The 21236-nt window shown below is 25.0% G+C and overlaps 1 pseudogene; it reads right to left on the bottom strand.

The window, feature by feature from the left end:
• Window positions 1–2894: 2894 nt before the first annotated feature.
• LOC111618556 lies at window positions 2895–5727 on the bottom strand (annotated as a pseudogene).
• Between the last annotated feature and the right edge of the window lie 15509 nt (window positions 5728–21236).

Here is a 21236-nt window from a genome sequence, read left to right on the forward strand (position 1 = left end):
ATATTTGCATAACATATTTAAATTTTATAATTATAATATTACTGTAATTTTGGGTGGATAACATGTAGTAGCATTAACATCACACAAAATTGCAAGGATGAAAATAAAACCTATGTATAACCCACTGTACAATATACTATATACATCTGGAGTGGCAACCGAAAGCAAGATAATTAAGTGGTATGCAATTTGTAAATGCCATCTCAAGAAGTAAAATATTGCTTTTTCTGTTTTATTTCTGTTAACAACATTTTAGATATACACAAACAACAAAGCCCAAATATTCTATAATAATCATATTAATTTCTGAATTATAGTTTGGCTAATAAATCTATTACTGTAGTAATTACTTGATAAAAGAAAATCTTTTCTAAAAGTAAGCAGTTAGTTTGTTTTGTTTGTTTGTTTAGTTAGTTGTGGCAATGCAACACTTGGGTAATCTGCCTAGGGGGGATGCTTTCTGGGAGGTCTTTTTAAGGGAAATTGGTTCCTATTTAGGCAATATAGACATGGAGAAAACCCAGAAAACTCCATGTGGCCAGTCCGTCTGAGTGAGATGTGAACCCACAACTGAACTCCCAGTGTTCATAGAACGAAGACTACTTGACCACTGGAGGACCTATAAGCAGTTAGACTGCTACCTTATACTAATGTTAACTATTGAATAATAATTACAATAATTTTTTAATAAAATAAAATTGTTAAATTTAATTTAAAATAATGATTAACAAAACTGAATTAAATATGAATACTTTTTGCTTTATTTTTAAATCTTGTAATGTGAAAATCCATTTTACATTAATTAAACTAATATGTGTATAAAATGTAAAATTGTATATAACTTTCAATCAAAGCATGCATTATCAAAAACAACTGCTTATTGCAGTTATGCACACACAAGGATGTGTTTGTATAGTCTTCATGAACAAGCATTTGAAAATGTCTCATGTATATGGTACAATACTTAGTCTTAACAGGAAAGTGGCTACTGAGAAATCACTTTAAAATACCATGAAATTCACTCCTGTACTCACTGGCTACCTCCATAATTCAATTGCAGTGTTTATGAACTGTATCAAATATGTAAATTAAGTGTAAAAATAAATACAATTTATTGTTTTTATTTTATGACTAACTCCCTTTGTCCAGTAATAATAATAAAAATAAAGTCAGAAAACATCAAACAAAAAATTTTAATACTGATATTAAAATTAAAGCATTTTTAGTTGTAAATAATTATTGTAAAAAATTTAATTCTTTTTTGTTTCTTGTATTTTGTATTAGACTGAAGATTAATCTTAATTGCAAGTATTTATTAAAAAATTAAATCTTAATCCATTGAAATAGATTAGAGTTGTAAAAACAGTTTTTACTTTGTGTCATTTATTGTAAACATATGAATAAACAATTGTCCATCTGGCAGGCTGGTTACCAGTGACTGATCGATCATTGTGAATCAACTGTAACTCATGACTGGGATTTAAATTTGGCATATACTTACCTCATTAAATAATCCACACCTTTTTAAATTATATTTCAAGCACAGATAACTCATGGGTTAACTGTCCAAAATTACTGTAAATACAAGATCTCTAAAGTAGAATGATACTAAAGAACAGTACAGGACTCCATACTTTTGTAAATAAATAAATTAAGAAAAAATCAATTAAATAAAGAAAAGGATTTGTACATGACAAATGCACTTATACATATGTCAATACTTGTACAGACTAAGAGTTTTTCCATGACAGCATTCACAATGAATATAGCTATGCACATTCTAATTTACTCTAATAACATTCTAGTTACACTAATTCAAGATAAAGTAAAACATTTTTATTTAAACAATTTCATACAAATAAACATAAAAAGGAATTAAAGAAGTTGCTTGATAAAGCTCAACAAATAAAATACAAATGTTGTTAGTTATAAAAAAAGTTTTTTCTGATAAAAAATATGATAATTCAATCTTGTTATCAATTATAACACAATTTCTTTCTTTTTAATTTGTGATGAGAAAAAAATAACTTACATTTTATTACTTCAAATTTAATAGAACAGCTTTAAAATAAATTTATTATAGCATGACAATACATACATGTACTATGATATAATATATGTGTATATTATATATAACCATAGCTTATCATACCATGCATATCACAAATTATTCCCTCCTGCTTAACTAATTTATTTTTAATTTAAATGTTTTATCACTTAATTCATTTGAATTAAATCTAGCAAAGTTACATTATTCTACATTTATTAAAAACAAAAGTAATTTTATTGTGAAAAACTGCTAAAAATAAAGAATAAGTATAGTATACTTTTTCATAGTCATTGCAACAAAAGAATTATAGTTAAAATTTAAAAATTCTTAACAGAAATGCCATACTGCAGTACTAATTTGCACGAAATTTTATTTATCAGATATTTTTTATATAATACAAATCTTTTTAGTATTGTTTACAAAAATTCAGAAATTCCCTGAAATTTATGATTCATATAGTAATACTTTTAACAAGTTTATTTCCAATTTTTTTATTTAATTTTATCAAAATTTTAGTTTTAAATATAGTTGTTGATGAGAAATTTAATTGTTTAATGATATCTAATAAGTTAAGTTACCAAGTAGTTATCTAATTGGGTAATCAGCAAAGATAATATATAACACCTGCATAAAGATACAAAAAAAATCACTAAAAAATGTATAAAATTACAGTATGAATTACGTTTAGCTTAATATAGTGTAAGTGACTTTAGATTAAAAATACAAAAATGACTGAAATTTATAATGAAAATTTATGTTTATATTTCATATAAATGAATCAATTTTTGACTTAAAAATTGATGCAGATAAATCCAAATTAAATGAAAACTTTATTTAGTGTTTTTATATACAGGTCAGTGAGAAAGAAGTTTAACCTCATGTTTCATTTGCAAAACTTATGCAAAAAAAAATGCAATCATATTAGGATATTTTAAATAACTATGATGACATTTTCATTTATATATTAATGCCACCAAGTTGTGAAACGGGGTCCAAACTACTTACCAATATTTGTTCAAGATTCAACTACTCAAAATTGGGAATATGTTAAACACTATACATATAACTGATATCCAGCAAAAAGAAATCACAAGAAAATGTATGTTTTCATTCATGTTTAACAGGCATTGTCAGACTAACTGACCTTCACAGTTTGAATACAGCTGTTAAAACAAACAGTTGTTTAATCAAAGTTTCTTTTGATAAAATCCTGTACTGTGACACATTCCAGTATGCCACCAGGCACTCTTTTTATTCCATGAAGAAATGGAGAAGTTGTCACGCCATGTTGTCTGCATCTACAGTCATAATTTTAGAGTAATCTATGAATTTGTCTTCCTCTTCTCGTTCATAATCATCTTTAGAATCACATTCTAATGGCATTTCTGCCACAATGTCGTCATCATTCACTTCTTCAATATAAGTGGCATCTTTATTTACTTCAATAAAAATCTCTAAACTTTGCTTCTTTTGGTGCATTTAACCTTTGACATAAATGTTCCCAGTGGTTTACAATATATGTATCATAATCTTCAACTTCAGTTTCTTTCTTGGCTGTTGTCATAATACCTGCTTTAGAAAAGCAGTTTGCATTGTTGTTGTATTTAGTGACTTCAAGGCAGAGAAAAACACTTGAATGGCATCCAAAATATGATGACTTTAATCATGTTCTAGTGCAATATTAGCCAATATTCATTGCACTAGCTGGGCTCAATATTTGTTGCATTTTCATTGCATTTATTGTTCCTTGACCAAAAAGTTGCAAAACTGAAGTGCAATTTAGATGGACACAACATGAATATGTTTAATATTTTTTAGAATATTTTTGTGAGCTGAACAGTTATCAATAAATAGCAATATCTTCCTGTTTTCTCCATTTATATGTTCATCTAATGATAAAATCCAATCGTAGAAAATATTGCGTGTTACCCAAGACTTTTTATTATAGCAATATTCACATGGCAAATTGCACACCTTTTTGAAGCATCATGGATTTTTATACTTTCCAATAATCAATGGTGGAAGTTTGCCGGAACCTACAGAATTGGCACAATAATAATAAAGTTTTCCAACTTTACAACATTCACTTTTGAATACAAGATATTTGTTAGGCATCAGTTTGTAAAACAAGTCTGTCTCATTAGCATTGAATATATCTTCTGGGGATTATTATTCTTGGATGATATCTCACCAAAATACTGCAACATCATACGGTGTGTCATTTTCTTTACCACAAATTGTTTTAAAAATATTATTATATTGTTCTCTGAATCTATGCAGCCAACCTGTGCTTTCTTTGAAATCATCAATGCCAAACAATAACACAAAAGATCTTGCACATTCACAAAGCATAGGACCATTAACTGGTATATTCTTAAATCTTGCATCAAAAAACCACTTATATACTGCTTTGTCCACTTTGTTGTCTCTGATATGAATTCGTTTCCTGTTGGTCCTAAGGCTGGATGCTCTAGGATCAAGATCTATGCTATTTTGAATTTTTTAATTATCTTTAAGAAATGTTGGAAGTGTTGAAGGGCTAATTCCTTATTTCTTGGCAATATCACATCTTTTAATTCCTTTTTGAACATCTATTTTTTTCTTTTCTTCCAAAGAAAACTGTTTTTGCTTCTTTTTGCTTTTTTTAATTTTTTTTCTCATAAACTTAAAAGAAATAACTGTATAGTAATAGCATAAAAAAGAAACTGTAACAAATTAAAATTAGTGTTATCAGTTGAACTAGACACTAATTTTAGTGTTGCCAGACTTGTGCATTTATACAGTTTGAAGAATACAATGAACATTTGATTTCAGTATTTTAAAATCCAACAAAATTTTCCCTTCCCTGAGAACAAAATTTTCCTCTCCCATTCACTCAAAAAAAAATGTGCCTCTGTTCATTTATATTATCATACCCTGTGGTATTTTAGTGGTTTCCTTGCTGTTGTCTAGTACTGACATGTCATATACATACCTATTGTTGTAACCACACAATGCTTACCTGGAATATTAAATCTTGCAGATGCACAACAAATAAAATTTTAACATTAGCTGACTTTTAATGACCTGTGTTGAAAAAACAAATCAATAATAATCAATGTACTACCTCTCCCTGGCATGGCAGAACTATAGCACAATTCTGACTAGAGGAACATACTGGATTAAATTCCTTTCTTGGTTTCTAGTTGTTGAACAATTTCTGCATATAAAATGCTGCTGATTGAACTTCTTTTTCACTAACCTCTACATATACTGAACTTATTTTGCTGTATTGTTGTATATGTATATGACAGTGCAAATAATACAGTAAAATCTGTCTAAAATAGAACACAAATAAAATAAACAATTCTTCAGAATGGAGCAATTTTCTATGTTAAATCTTACTATAAGCCAGAAACCTGGAATGTAAAGATGGTTAATGCATCAATACAAACGATTTAATTCTTCCATATTTCAAGTTTGTTAGTTATATATTACTCATTTTGATGTGATTCATAACATTCTAATATATTGTATTTGTTATCTTTCAAATTGTTTCTACACTAGTCCATTAGTTTTGGTTCTCAAGGTTGTATCAGGATTTTTTAATCTTAATTACAAATCCAATAATTAAACAGAAATGAGAACTATAATATATAAATCAAAAAATGTGAAGTCAAAATTACAATTTTTAGTAAAATTATTATAAATTGAATAATTAAAAATAAATGTGATCATCACTTTTATGATAGTTTTACTTACAAAATTTTACAAATGAATTATGGTTGTAAAACTCATGACATATATGCTGATTATATTGATTAGCTACAACAGACTCAATATTTTTTGGAATATTAAATTATAATATAAATTACAACATTGAGATAAATTCTTTTTTAATTAATAATAATAAGAAAAGAAAAATCCTTAAATCAGAATAACAACTGATGATTATAACTGTGTTTTATGTAAATAACCATGAATTTTGTAATTAAAATACTTAATAATTGTAAATAGAAAGTTTAATTTTGACAATTAGCTTATTTTTTTATTCTTTCAATGAAGTCTGGAAGAATATATGTAGTTAGACTTAGAGCAGTGATTCTCAATCTGTGTTCAATTTGACCAAGTGTTAAATGCAAATTTATTCCAACATACTACAACATAATACTTTATTTGTAGACAATTCCATATTTACTATTTTATTCAATACAATAAAGTTTATTAGTGTATTGCTTTATTGTTTTGTGAGAATAGTAAATGTCAAATTACTTATCAATTTTTAGATATATTGATGCTAATTCTCTGTGAAATAGGAAGTATATGGATGGTGTTCCACAGGAAGGTTGAGAACCACTGATTGGGCTGCAATTTGAAAAAAAAATGTAGACCTATAAATTCCCACTTGTCATCCATCCATCCGTCTTTCCTTAATCTTGAGAACGGAGTTAGATAGATGAAAGATGAGACCAGATATGGAAAGCTAAGGGGCAAGAGATCAGATTAACTATATATGAACTTTGAGTTTGCACCGGAAATCACATTATTTCAATTCAAAAATTTTCTCCTGAACGGAGTTAGATAGATGAATGGCATGACTCTGTTGTTAATAGGAAAAGTATGATGTACAGGGGCATGACATTACTGTACTAATCTGAGGTGAAGAGTGTATATTTTAAATTAAATAAATTAAAAATATGATTAAAAATTGCAGCCCAGCATTGTGACAATATCACAATAAAATAATTGCTCATTTAAGATATAAACTATTTTTATGCTACGATGATACAATAAACTGAATCAATAACTACATAAAACAAACAAACATCCAAAACTACTACATACCTTTACATAACATATTTACAAAACAAATTTTATATAAAAACTTTACTAAATATGTTATGTAAAGGTAAGTTTGTAATTTTGGATGTTTATTTTATGTAGTTGTTGATTTGGTTTATTGTATCATTTTAGCATGTACTGAAGAGGACTAAAGTTCAAAATGCATGTACAGTACATTAAGAATTGTAATAAAATATATTGGATAATATCCTTGTCTGCTTTAGTCTTTGTCATTTGGAAGAAATGTGACTGTTTACATTGGCAATTGATAAATATTAGTTATTTGGCTATTTTTAAATTATCACTTCTGGCTTATAGTAGCCTATTTCATGAAGGCTACTTTGTTATCAGATAACATTACAAACAACCAATTAATTTCATTGATTGAAACTAAAAAACTCCACAAACTCTTAATAAAAAACTAAGATGAGAAAATATAAAAAAATGGTATAAGTTGTTTCAAGTAAATGAAAACCAGTCAAGATATAAAAAACACCTGTGTAATATGTCACACTGATATTTTAAATTTCAAATTTCAAATTTAAAATATGGATTTTGGATATTGTCATTAAATTGTAATTAGATTTAATTATCATCTACTGATATTAGATGATAGCATTAAAATAGAAATAAGAAAATTACAAATAATAAAATTTAAATATTTGTATTATATTTATAACTGAATTGTATAGTGGAGTTTGTTTTGAAATTTGAAAAATCAAAAGCATGGCATTCAGGTTTAAATAGTAAAACATTACCTAGATACAGTTACAAAAATTTAAAATTTATATTGAAATGAATTTCATTGCTGTGACCATAGACCATGAGGCAATAACACAACTAAAAATAAAAGCTTCAGTACATTCTATATTCAAATAGTAAATGAAGGAAGAAGGAAAAATAATATCTGAACATCTCAAATGAATACAGTATGTGAAATTCAAAACAGCTAAAATATATATTTTGAAAAAATAAAATTATTATTAAATATAAACTGAATATATTTCACACAATTCTTCTACAGAAAAGATTCCTGTAAAAAATTACATTGAACTATTGTTCTTAATAAATTTTTATAATTTTGATCTTTATCAAAGTTTTGAGTTAAGTAATTTTAAAAAAAGTTACTTAAAATTCAAAGTTAATTTCCAATTATTAATCTTTATTCAACAGTATTTAATAGTCCAACTTTAAACCATATTTCAATATTAATTAATTAAATTAGTATTAATGCAGCTTAAAAATAATATAGTAATTTAGGTTTGTATTTAGTAATTGGTTCAAGCTTTGTAATATTTTACTTGATATGTGATATAATTAAAAATAAATTATCAAGTTAAAAAACAATAAATCAGTTTCATAAATAATTACTATATAAATGTTTATTAAGATATTATTATTATTATCAAATTTTTGTAATAATAATAATCCTGTATTTTTAGGAATAAGTTGCAGACGATATTTCAGTTGTCAGGTCATTATCAGCCATGTTGCTGTGATCAAATATTGTCATGCTTGACACATGATAATGAGAATAAATAAAGATAAGGTCCTTTCTAATTTTCCATTGGTACAAGGATTTCATATCAATTTAGAAATATTAATCATCATTTTACACATTCCTTTGAATTTCTCACAATATATCTCAATAAAAAACAGCAGGCATGACGACCCTTATTCCTTACATAACTACAAAACTTCAACTTTTTGAAAAGGAGAGATTTTTTGCATTCATTATCCAACTTACATCTTTATTAAGATATCTTTTAAAATTATTTTTGATAATATATAGTTTTATCTAATTTTCTTAGATTATTTTCCAGCAAACATTTCTCAGAATATATTCGTCCATTGATATTTGAAATTATCACATAAATTCCAATTTTTTATTTTGAAATACAATTCTTTCACATTATTGAAATGAGAAATGGGAGTATGTGCCACTGCTCTTTTCTCATTTTTCTTTCCTTATCAAATGTAGCATTTAAATTATGCATTTATGCAGAATTATTTTCTTGATTTCTATCATTTAAAGTATGATTTATTCACTTTCATTTATAATGTTTTACAGCTCAGATTATAACTTAGAAGCTGAAGATGCAACTTTTATCTACAGCTTTTTATGTGTGCAGTAAAATTTTTAGTATTCTTTGCTGATTCTAATTCTTTAAGTGTGACTCCATTCCAAAAATATCTCCCTTCTTTTACTAGTTATAAAATTAGAACACCTTTAGACTTTTTTCCTTCTATTCTTCTGATAAATGAACATAAAACTGTTTCCACTGCCATGTAACAAGCAAGATATAAATAAACTTATCTGAATTTTTTATATTTCAATACTGAAAAGTTAAATATTTCAACAATTTTAGAGGAATAAAATTGTCTTCTTTCTAAAACCGTAAATTCTTCATTATTTTTTCTTGGAAAACAGACATTTTCTCAATAAATGATTCTAATTATAAACTATTTTTATTTTATATTATTTCAAAACCATATAAAAACATTGATCAGATAATAGCAAAATTTGATAATTAATATACAATATCACAAACAATTACTAGTGTAAATGTGGATATGAAAGTTAGTTGTATGAATATTACACTTAACCTGTATATAAATCTGTATATAAAACTACAAAGGAAGATAATTAATTTTATTTACATTTCACAATTAAGTGTAAACAATTACAAACTACTTAAAAAAATTAACAGTTTGTTTTATCTTGTAAAGATTCTAGAATCTACTGATAATAAAAAGCTATTGTTTTGAACAAGTTAAAGTAGTAAAGATTCTTCTCCATTGTTTAAACTTTTTTAATCTTATAGAATGAAATAACTTTTTATAATATATTTATACTTAAAATAAATGTTTATTGTAACAAGAAAGCATTCAATAATTCTACTCTTTCATACAAAATGCTGATGTAAACATACTGCATCACTAAATATCGTAATATCCTTATGTAGTGAAGACAAATTTGCCACTGACTCAAAGATCAATCTAAATAATTTTCCATATAAATTAAAAATCATACAAGACATACAAATATTATACATATTATTTCTAAATATTTCATCACTTCAATATCAGTAGTAAAACCACAAATATAAGCAGATCATATTTGAGTAATGATATCAAGATTTGTAAATAATGAATTTTGACATATCTAAACAAATAAAAATATTTTTCCAATCTGAGTCTGGTGGGTTTACATTGAAGTTTTTCTTAGTTAAAATAGAGTATGAGTTATCAATATTTAAATTAAACCTGTTTTTTTTTTCTTTTTCTAAAGACAGAAATAATGGCAAGTTCAATTTGTTTAGATTAAAATTCTTTCAAGTCAAGCTTCTTTTTAATGCTCAAGATAATAGGAAAGATCAAGTATACAAAACTACATTTTTTAAATAAAAGAGAAAAAGTTAGAGTTATTGCTTTATGAAACTATGTTTTAACAGCTTATGATCCTGTTTTTATTAAGATAGTAAATGTTTAAAGTAGTCTTTTATACATTAATACACTGGCACTATTGAAATAATATGTCATATACAATAACGCTGAGAAAACTATTAATGCACATCTTTGATAACATGCATTATTTGTAATAATTACAAAAATATAAAATTAACGACTATAATTTTTATTATGTAATTATCTCTAAATATTATAATACAATATGATAAAATTACAGTTTATTTGCTTTAAGACATATAATTCTGAAAATCAATAAACAATAATTTTCTCTCTTTAATGTCTGTAATAAAGACAAGTACATTTCATTCGTAGAAAAATATCTGAATCATTTGTCATTCAAATAATTTCAAAATCATTCCCATTACATTTAAACTTACATTACTTACTACATTATTTGTCTTACTTATTAACAACATAACTAGTTACTAACAATGATTGTTACAAGATAATTTCACCAATTTCAAATTGTACAATGGTTAGAATGCAATGGATGCAATTCTAAATACTAAAGTTATAATTTGGAAATTAACACATCCGATCGAAATATACAATAAAATTATTATTTTTTGATGCATAACTTTGTACTTATTTTTAAAAAATAATAGAAACTTGAGAAAATTTAAAGATTTTCATCAAATTTAATTATGTTGACATAAAAAATTAATTAAGTGAACTCTTTATTATTAAATAATGTATTACAAAAACAGCTGTTAAACATGCAAGATTTAAATGTTTAAGTCATGTTTTAAGAATTCTCGAATGAGTCAGTATATAAATAAATTTTTTAAAAGTAAAATATAATAAATGATAAACATTAAGTTTAAGTTATTCTCATTTAAAATTATAGATGAATTTAGCTTTAATAATATCATTGTAATTAAATCTTAATTTACAAATTTAATTCTATAAAATATATTTAAAAGTAAATAAATTTGACTTTTTAAATAAATACAAGTTACTTACACATAAACTAAATCATATAAAGAATAAATATAGAGCCCGAATTTATTAGCATTACTTGTTATACACCAAAGACAATCAATTCTCTTAATAAATACAAATTATTTAAAACAATTCTGTACTTATGGGTATATCTAACGATCAGGGGCGAATCTAGGTTTCTCAGGGCCTAGGGCTTATTGAAGTCCAATGGGGCCCTACTTTTCATTAAATTAAAAATCTTTAAATTGGGGTTTAAAATTCATTTTTAATATTTATAATATCAAAATTAGAGTTGAAATATATTTATTTATGAAATGGTGCTGAATGACAAACTTTATCAGAAAAAGTATTAAAAAATTTATGATAATAATTCAATTTTTGTGGGCCCTTGACACTCGAGGGCCCAGGGCTTAAGCCCTATTAGTCCCCATGCAGATCCCTGCTAACAATAACCTCTACTCAAATGACTCATCCATAAATTTATATATGTTTTTTCCATTTTACACCATTTATTAAATACAAAACATAGATATTTTACACTTGAAATAAATATAAATTACTTACATAAAGAATAAATATAGGACCTGAATTTATTACTATTACTTCTTATATACTAAAGACAATTAACTCTTAATAAATACAAATTATTTTAAACAATTAAATACTTATGAGTGTATGTAAATTCTACTGAAATGAATATAAATGTATTGATATATGTTAAACATGCAATATAGGTTTTTTTTTTTTTTTTATATCTTATATGTTATTTAACCGAAAGCGGCATTGTTCTGTATCATCTGCACCAAAACAATATCGATCAGCTTCGAACACAACGATAAACAAACACAAAACACGCACATATGATCTATTAAAGATCGTCGTTGGATATTAAATGAACAAAATATATAACTAGAATAATTCTGTGACCTATCCGTTCGGATTTTCCAATATATTAAGCCGTGCCTCTCATTAATAACTGACGATTGGCCGTTTGTAAGAGAACAAATTAATAAACAAGATCGAGTCAATGATGATATAACTATTGTATGTCGAAGACGACGATCAATATTTTTCTACTAAAACTTTTCCTTACCTCGTTTATAGTTTATAATGCATATGTAATAGTGAGGGAACAATTTTTATAAGTGCAACAATTAATTCTATCCCTTTGCACATCCTCACCTGCGATTAATTTAACAGTAATAGTTTCCTTATTCATTTTCCTCTCCATAATGTGACCGGTCACGTGATTAAGCGTCGTTTAGCGCCATCTATTGTACTATACATTGTTAAAAAGAGTTTAAAAAAGTATGCAAATTTAATGCGCAAATTTTAAATTTTAAAATTATATTAATTTATAATTTTATTTTATTAAAAATAAAAAAAATATGAAAATCAAAAATTATAATGTTTTGTTATATGCAATTTGTTTAATATAAAAATGAACGTTGCCAAATTTGTTTAATTTAAATTTTTAATTCTCGATTAATTAATATTAAAAATTTAAATTAATTTCGGATTTTTAATTTCTGTAAATAGCGTGCAATCTATAGTATCTGTAAATTTGCTTCTCTAAAAAATATTAACTTTTTTTTTTAAATTAGTGCATCACACTAAACCGTACCACGTGTTCTTATATAAAACAAAAAAATTAGCATTATACTTTTGCTTAAGAACTTTGCTCTCTGTTACTGATGATTTAATTCAGCAAAGATATATTTAGAAGTTGAAGACCACTTTAAATAATCATTCAATATAAAAACAATTTCAGCAAATCATTCTCATAATAGAATAAATAGACAAATAATGATACAAAGTACAATTCCTAAAAGGCAACTTTCACAATTACTTGGCATACTTCATGCTTGAATACTTCAAAAAATAATAAAAATAAATTGTCTTAATAATTCTTAATAAATGAATTCATATTCTGTTTAATAGACATTTGAATAAATCTACATAATTGTTCTGGAGAAAATTTTGAATTAAAAATACTGTTAATTGGGGCCTCCTGCTTCTAAACTTTTCATATCTGGTCTTGACTTTCATCTATCTAACTCCATTTTCAAAATTAAGGAAGGATGCACGCCACTGGTGGACCAAAAATAATAAAATAAACCCTCGAATTAACTAAATTGCAGCACTAAATAAATATAGCAATAATTTATGTATATAATAAAACAATATTAAAATTCTGGTTTTCTTATAATAATTTATTAAAAATTGGCCAATCTGATATAATATGCAGTCAATAATTTCAAACTTCACACTTTTTATTTATTTAGAATTATTTGAATATGAAAAAATACTTCCAAACTAGAAAGTGAAGATCAGTAAACATAATTTTAAAATATTTTTAGAGATATGACAGTAAATATTAGATTATGTAACTATATTTGTGTATGATTCGTGACTAACTTGCTGAATGATTGATTCAATGATTGTTACATTAGAGCTAAATACAATATGATAAAATTACAGTTTATTTGCTTTAAGACATATAATTCTGAAAATCAATAAACAATAATTTTCTCTCTTTAATGTCTGTAATAAAGACANAACTGTGTTTTATGTAAATAACCATGAATTTTGTAATTAAAATACTTAATAATTGTAAATAGAAAGTTTAATTTTGACAATTAGCTTATTTTTTTATTCTTTCAATGAAGTCTGGAAGAATATATGTAGTTAGACTTAGAGCAGTGATTCTCAATCTGTGTTCAATTTGACCAAGTGTTAAATGCAAATTTATTCCAACATACTACAACATAATACTTTATTTGTAGACAATTCCATATTTACTATTTTATTCAATACAATAAAGTTTATTAGTGTATTGCTTTATTGTTTTGTGAGAATAGTAAATGTCAAATTACTTATCAATTTTTAGATATATTGATGCTAATTCTCTGTGAAATAGGAAGTATATGGATGGTGTTCCACAGGAAGGTTGAGAACCACTGATTGGGCTGCAATTTGAAAAAAAAATGTAGACCTATAAATTCCCACTTGTCATCCATCCATCCGTCTTTCCTTAATCTTGAGAACGGAGTTAGATAGATGAAAGATGAGACCAGATATGGAAAGCTAAGGGGCAAGAGATCAGATTAACTATATATGAACTTTGAGTTTGCACCGGAAATCACATTATTTCAATTCAAAAATTTTCTCCTGAACGGAGTTAGATAGATGAATGGCATGACTCTGTTGTTAATAGGAAAAGTATGATGTACAGGGGCATGACACTACTGTACTAATCTGAGGTGAAGAGTGTATATTTTAAATTAAATAAATTAAAAATATGATTAAAAATTGCAGCCCAGCATTGTGACAATATCACAATAAAATAATTGCTCATTTAAGATATAAACTATTTTTATGCTACGATGATACAATAAACTGAATCAATAACTACATAAAACAAACAAACATCCAAAACTACTACATACCTTTACATAACATATTTACAAAACAAATTTTATATAAAAACTTTACTAAATATGTTATGTAAAGGTAAGTTTGTAATTTTGGATGTTTATTTTATGTAGTTGTTGATTTGGTTTATTGTATCATTTTAGCATGTACTGAAGAGGACTAAAGTTCAAAATGCATGTACAGTACATTAAGAATTGTAATAAAATATATTGGATAATATCCTTGTCTGCTTTAGTCTTTGTCATTTGGAAGAAATGTGACTGTTTACATTGGCAATTGATAAATATTAGTTATTTGGCTATTTTTAAATTATCACTTCTGGCTTATAGTAGCCTATTTCATGAAGGCTACTTTGTTATCAGATAACATTACAAACAACCAATTAATTTCATTGATTGAAACTAAAAAACTCCACAAACTCTTAATAAAAAACTAAGATGAGAAAATATAAAAAAATGGTATAAGTTGTTTCAAGTAAATGAAAACCAGTCAAGATATAAAAAACACCTGTGTAATATGTCACACTGATATTTTAAATTTCAAATTTCAAATTTAAAATATGGATTTTGGATATTGTCATTAAATTGTAATTAGATTTAATTATCATCTACTGATATTAGATGATAGCATTAAAATAGAAATAAGAAAATTACAAATAATAAAATTTAAATATTTGTATTATATTTATAACTGAATTGTATAGTGGAGTTTGTTTTGAAATTTGAAAAATCAAAAGCATGGCATTCAGGTTTAAATAGTAAAACATTACCTAGATACAGTTACAAAAATTTAAAATTTATATTGAAATGAATTTCATTGCTGTGACCATAGACCATGAGGCAATAACACAACTAAAAATAAAAGCTTCAGTACATTCTATATTCAAATAGTAAATGAAGGAAGAAGGAAAAATAATATCTGAACATCTCAAATGAATACAGTATGTGAAATTCAAAACAGCTAAAATATATATTTTGAAAAAATAAAATTATTATTAAATATAAACTGAATATATTTCACACAATTCTTCTACAGAAAAGATTCCTGTAAAAAATTACATTGAACTATTGTTCTTAATAAATTTTTATAATTTTGATCTTTATCAAAGTTTTGAGTTAAGTAATTTTAAAAAAAGTTACTTAAAATTCAAAGTTAATTTCCAATTATTAATCTTTATTCAACAGTATTTAATAGTCCAACTTTAAACCATATTTCAATATTAATTAATTAAATTAGTATTAATGCAGCTTAAAAATAATATAGTAATTTAGGTTTGTATTTAGTAATTGGTTCAAGCTTTGTAATATTTTACTTGATATGTGATATAATTAAAAATAAATTATCAAGTTAAAAAACAATAAATCAGTTTCATAAATAATTACTATATAAATGTTTATTAAGATATTATTATTATTATCAAATTTTTGTAATAATAATAATCCTGTATTTTTAGGAATAAGTTGCAGACGATATTTCAGTTGTCAGGTCATTATCAGCCATGTTGCTGTGATCAAATATTGTCATGCTTGACACATGATAATGAGAATAAATAAAGATAAGGTCCTTTCTAATTTTCCATTGGTACAAGGATTTCATATCAATTTAGAAATATTAATCATCATTTTACACATTCCTTTGAATTTCTCACAATATATCTCAATAAAAAACAGCAGGCATGACGACCCTTATTCCTTACATAACTACAAAACTTCAACTTTTTGAAAAGGAGAGATTTTTTGCATTCATTATCCAACTTACATCTTTATTAAGATATCTTTTAAAATTATTTTTGATAATATATAGTTTTATCTAATTTTCTTAGATTATTTTCCAGCAAACATTTCTCAGAATATATTCGTCCATTGATATTTGAAATTATCACATAAATTCCAATTTTTTATTTTGAAATACAATTCTTTCACATTATTGAAATGAGAAATGGGAGTATGTGCCACTGCTCTTTTCTCATTTTTCTTTCCTTATCAAATGTAGCATTTAAATTATGCATTTATGCAGAATTATTTTCTTGATTTCTATCATTTAAAGTATGATTTATTCACTTTCATTTATAATGTTTTACAGCTCAGATTATAACTTAGAAGCTGAAGATGCAACTTTTATCTACAGCTTTTTATGTGTGCAGTAAAATTTTTAGTATTCTTTGCTGATTCTAATTCTTTAAGTGTGACTCCATTCCAAAAATATCTCCCTTCTTTTACTAGTTATAAAATTAGAACACCTTTAGACTTTTTTCCTTCTATTCTTCTGATAAATGAACATAAAACTGTTTCCACTGCCATGTAACAAGCAAGATATAAATAAACTTATCTGAATTTTTTATATTTCAATACTGAAAAGTTAAATATTTCAACAATTTTAGAGGAATAAAATTGTCTTCTTTCTAAAACCGTAAATTCTTCATTATTTTTTCTTGGAAAACAGACATTTTCTCAATAAATGATTCTAATTATAAACTATTTTTATTTTATATTATTTCAAAACCATATAAAAACATTGATCAGATAATAGCAAAATTTGATAATTAATATACAATATCACAAACAATTACTAGTGTAAATGTGGATATGAAAGTTAGTTGTATGAATATTACACTTAACCTGTATATAAATCTGTATATAAAACTACAAAGGAAGATAATTAATTTTATTTACATTTCACAATTAAGTGTAAACAATTACAAACTACTTAAAAAAATTAACAGTTTGTTTTATCTTGTAAAGATTCTAGAATCTACTGATAATAAAAAGCTATTGTTTTGAACAAGTTAAAGTAGTAAAGATTCTTCTCCATTGTTTAAACTTTTTTAATCTTATAGAATGAAATAACTTTTTATAATATATTTATACTTAAAATAAATGTTTATTGTAACAAGAAAGCATTCAATAATTCTACTCTTTCATACAAAATGCTGATGTAAACATACTGCATCACTAAATATCGTAATATCCTTATGTAGTGAAGACAAATTTGCCACTGACTCAAAGATCAATCTAAATAATTTTCCATATAAATTAAAAATCATACAAGACATACAAATATTATACATATTATTTCTAAATATTTCATCACTTCAATATCAGTAGTAAAACCACAAATATAAGCAGATCATATTTGAGTAATGATATCAAGATTTGTAAATAATGAATTTTGACATATCTAAACAAATAAAAATATTTTTCCAATCTGAGTCTGGTGGGTTTACATTGAAGTTTTTCTTAGTTAAAATAGAGTATGAGTTATCAATATTTAAATTAAACCTGTTTTTTTTTTCTTTTTCTAAAGACAGAAATAATGGCAAGTTCAATTTGTTTAGATTAAAATTCTTTCAAGTCAAGCTTCTTTTTAATGCTCAAGATAATAGGAAAGATCAAGTATACAAAACTACATTTTTTAAATAAAAGAGAAAAAGTTAGAGTTATTGCTTTATGAAACTATGTTTTAACAGCTTATGATCCTGTTTTTATTAAGATAGTAAATGTTTAAAGTAGTCTTTTATACATTAATACACTGGCACTATTGAAATAATATGTCATATACAATAACGCTGAGAAAACTATTAATGCACATCTTTGATAACATGCATTATTTGTAATAATTACAAAAATATAAAATTAACGACTATAATTTTTATTATGTAATTATCTCTAAATATTATAATACAATATGATAAAATTACAGTTTATTTGCTTTAAGACATATAATTCTGAAAATCAATAAACAATAATTTTCTCTCTTTAATGTCTGTAATAAAGACAAGTACATTTCATTCGTAGAAAAATATCTGAATCATTTGTCATTCAAATAATTTCAAAATCATTCCCATTACATTTAAACTTACATTACTTACTACATTATTTGTCTTACTTATTAACAACATAACTAGTTACTAACAATGATTGTTACAAGATAATTTCACCAATTTCAAATTGTACAATGGTTAGAATGCAATGGATGCAATTCTAAATACTAAAGTTATAATTTGGAAATTAACACATCCGATCGAAATATACAATAAAATTATTATTTTTTGATGCATAACTTTGTACTTATTTTTAAAAAATAATAGAAACTTGAGAAAATTTAAAGATTTTCATCAAATTTAATTATGTTGACATAAAAAATTAATTAAGTGAACTCTTTATTATTAAATAATGTATTACAAAAACAGCTGTTAAACATGCAAGATTTAAATGTTTAAGTCATGTTTTAAGAATTCTCGAATGAGTCAGTATATAAATAAATTTTTTAAAAGTAAAATATAATAAATGATAAACATTAAGTTTAAGTTATTCTCATTTAAAATTATAGATGAATTTAGCTTTAATAATATCATTGTAATTAAATCTTAATTTACAAATTTAATTCTATAAAATATATTTAAAAGTAAATAAATTTGACTTTTTAAATAAATACAAGTTACTTACACATAAACTAAATCATATAAAGAATAAATATAGAGCCCGAATTTATTAGCATTACTTGTTATACACCAAAGACAATCAATTCTCTTAATAAATACAAATTATTTAAAACAATTCTGTACTTATGGGTATATCTAACGATCAGGGGCGAATCTAGGTTTCTCAGGGCCTAGGGCTTATTGAAGTCCAATGGGGCCCTACTTTTCATTAAATTAAAAATCTTTAAATTGGGGTTTAAAATTCATTTTTAATATTTATAATATCAAAATTAGAGTTGAAATATATTTATTTATGAAATGGTGCTGAATGACAAACTTTATCAGAAAAAGTATTAAAAAATTTATGATAATAATTCAATTTTTGTGGGCCCTTGACACTCGAGGGCCCAGGGCTTAAGCCCTATTAGTCCCCATGCAGATCCCTGCTAACAATAACCTCTACTCAAATGACTCATCCATAAATTTATATATGTTTTTTCCATTTTACACCATTTATTAAATACAAAACATAGATATTTTACACTTGAAATAAATATAAATTACTTACATAAAGAATAAATATAGGACCTGAATTTATTACTATTACTTCTTATATACTAAAGACAATTAACTCTTAATAAATACAAATTATTTTAAACAATTAAATACTTATGAGTGTATGTAAATTCTACTGAAATGAATATAAATGTATTGATATATGTTAAACATGCAATATAGGTTTTTTTTTTTTTTTTATATCTTATATGTTATTTAACCGAAAGCGGCATTGTTCTGTATCATCTGCACCAAAACAATATCGATCAGCTTCGAACACAACGATAAACAAACACAAAACACGCACATATGATCTATTAAAGATCGTCGTTGGATATTAAATGAACAAAATATATAACTAGAATAATTCTGTGACCTATCCGTTCGGATTTTCCAATATATTAAGCCGTGCCTCTCATTAATAACTGACGATTGGCCGTTTGTAAGAGAACAAATTAATAAACAAGATCGAGTCAATGATGATATAACTATTGTATGTCGAAGACGACGATCAATATTTTTCTACTAAAACTTTTCCTTACCTCGTTTATAGTTTATAATGCATATGTAATAGTGAGGGAACAATTTTTATAAGTGCAACAATTAATTCTATCCCTTTGCACATCCTCACCTGCGATTAATTTAACAGTAATAGTTTCCTTATTCATTTTCCTCTCCATAATGTGACCGGTCACGTGATTAAGCGTCGTTTAGCGCCATCTATTGTACTATACATTGTTAAAAAGAGTTTAAAAAAGTATGCAAATTTAATGCGCAAATTTTAAATTTTAAAATTATATTAATTTATAATTTTATTTTATTAAAAATAAAAAAAATATGAAAATCAAAAATTATAATGTTTTGTTATATGCAATTTGTTTAATATAAAAATGAACGTTGCCAAATTTGTTTAATTTAAATTTTTAATTCTCGATTAATTAATATTAAAAATTTAAATTAATTTCGGATTTTTAATTTCTGTAAATAGCGTGCAATCTATAGTATCTGTAAATTTGCTTCTCTAAAAAATATTAACTTTTTTTTTTAAATTAGTGCATCACACTAAACCGTACCACGTGTTCTTATATAAAACAAAAAAATTAGCATTATACTTTTGCTTAAGAACTTTGCTCTCTGTTACTGATGATTTAATTCAGCAAAGATATATTTAGAAGTTGAAGACCACTTTAAATAATCATTCAATATAAAAACAATTTCAGCAAATCATTCTCATAATAGAATAAATAGACAAATAATGATACAAAGTACAATTCCTAAAAGGCAACTTTCACAATTACTTGGCATACTTCATGCTTGAATACTTCAAAAAATAATAAAAATAAATTGTCTTAATAATTCTTAATAAATGAATTCATATTCTGTTTAATAGACATTTGAATAAATCTACATAATTGTTCTGGAGAAAATTTTGAATTAAAAATACTGTTAATTGGGGCCTCCTGCTTCTAAACTTTTCATATCTGGTCTTGACTTTCATCTATCTAACTCCATTTTCAAAATTAAGGAAGGATGCACGCCACT

This window comes from Centruroides sculpturatus, unplaced genomic scaffold (assembly GCF_000671375.1).
Source record: "Centruroides sculpturatus isolate CEXI.00-Female unplaced genomic scaffold, Cexi_2.0 scaffold42, whole genome shotgun sequence".
Taxonomy (NCBI): domain Eukaryota; kingdom Metazoa; phylum Arthropoda; class Arachnida; order Scorpiones; family Buthidae; genus Centruroides; species Centruroides sculpturatus.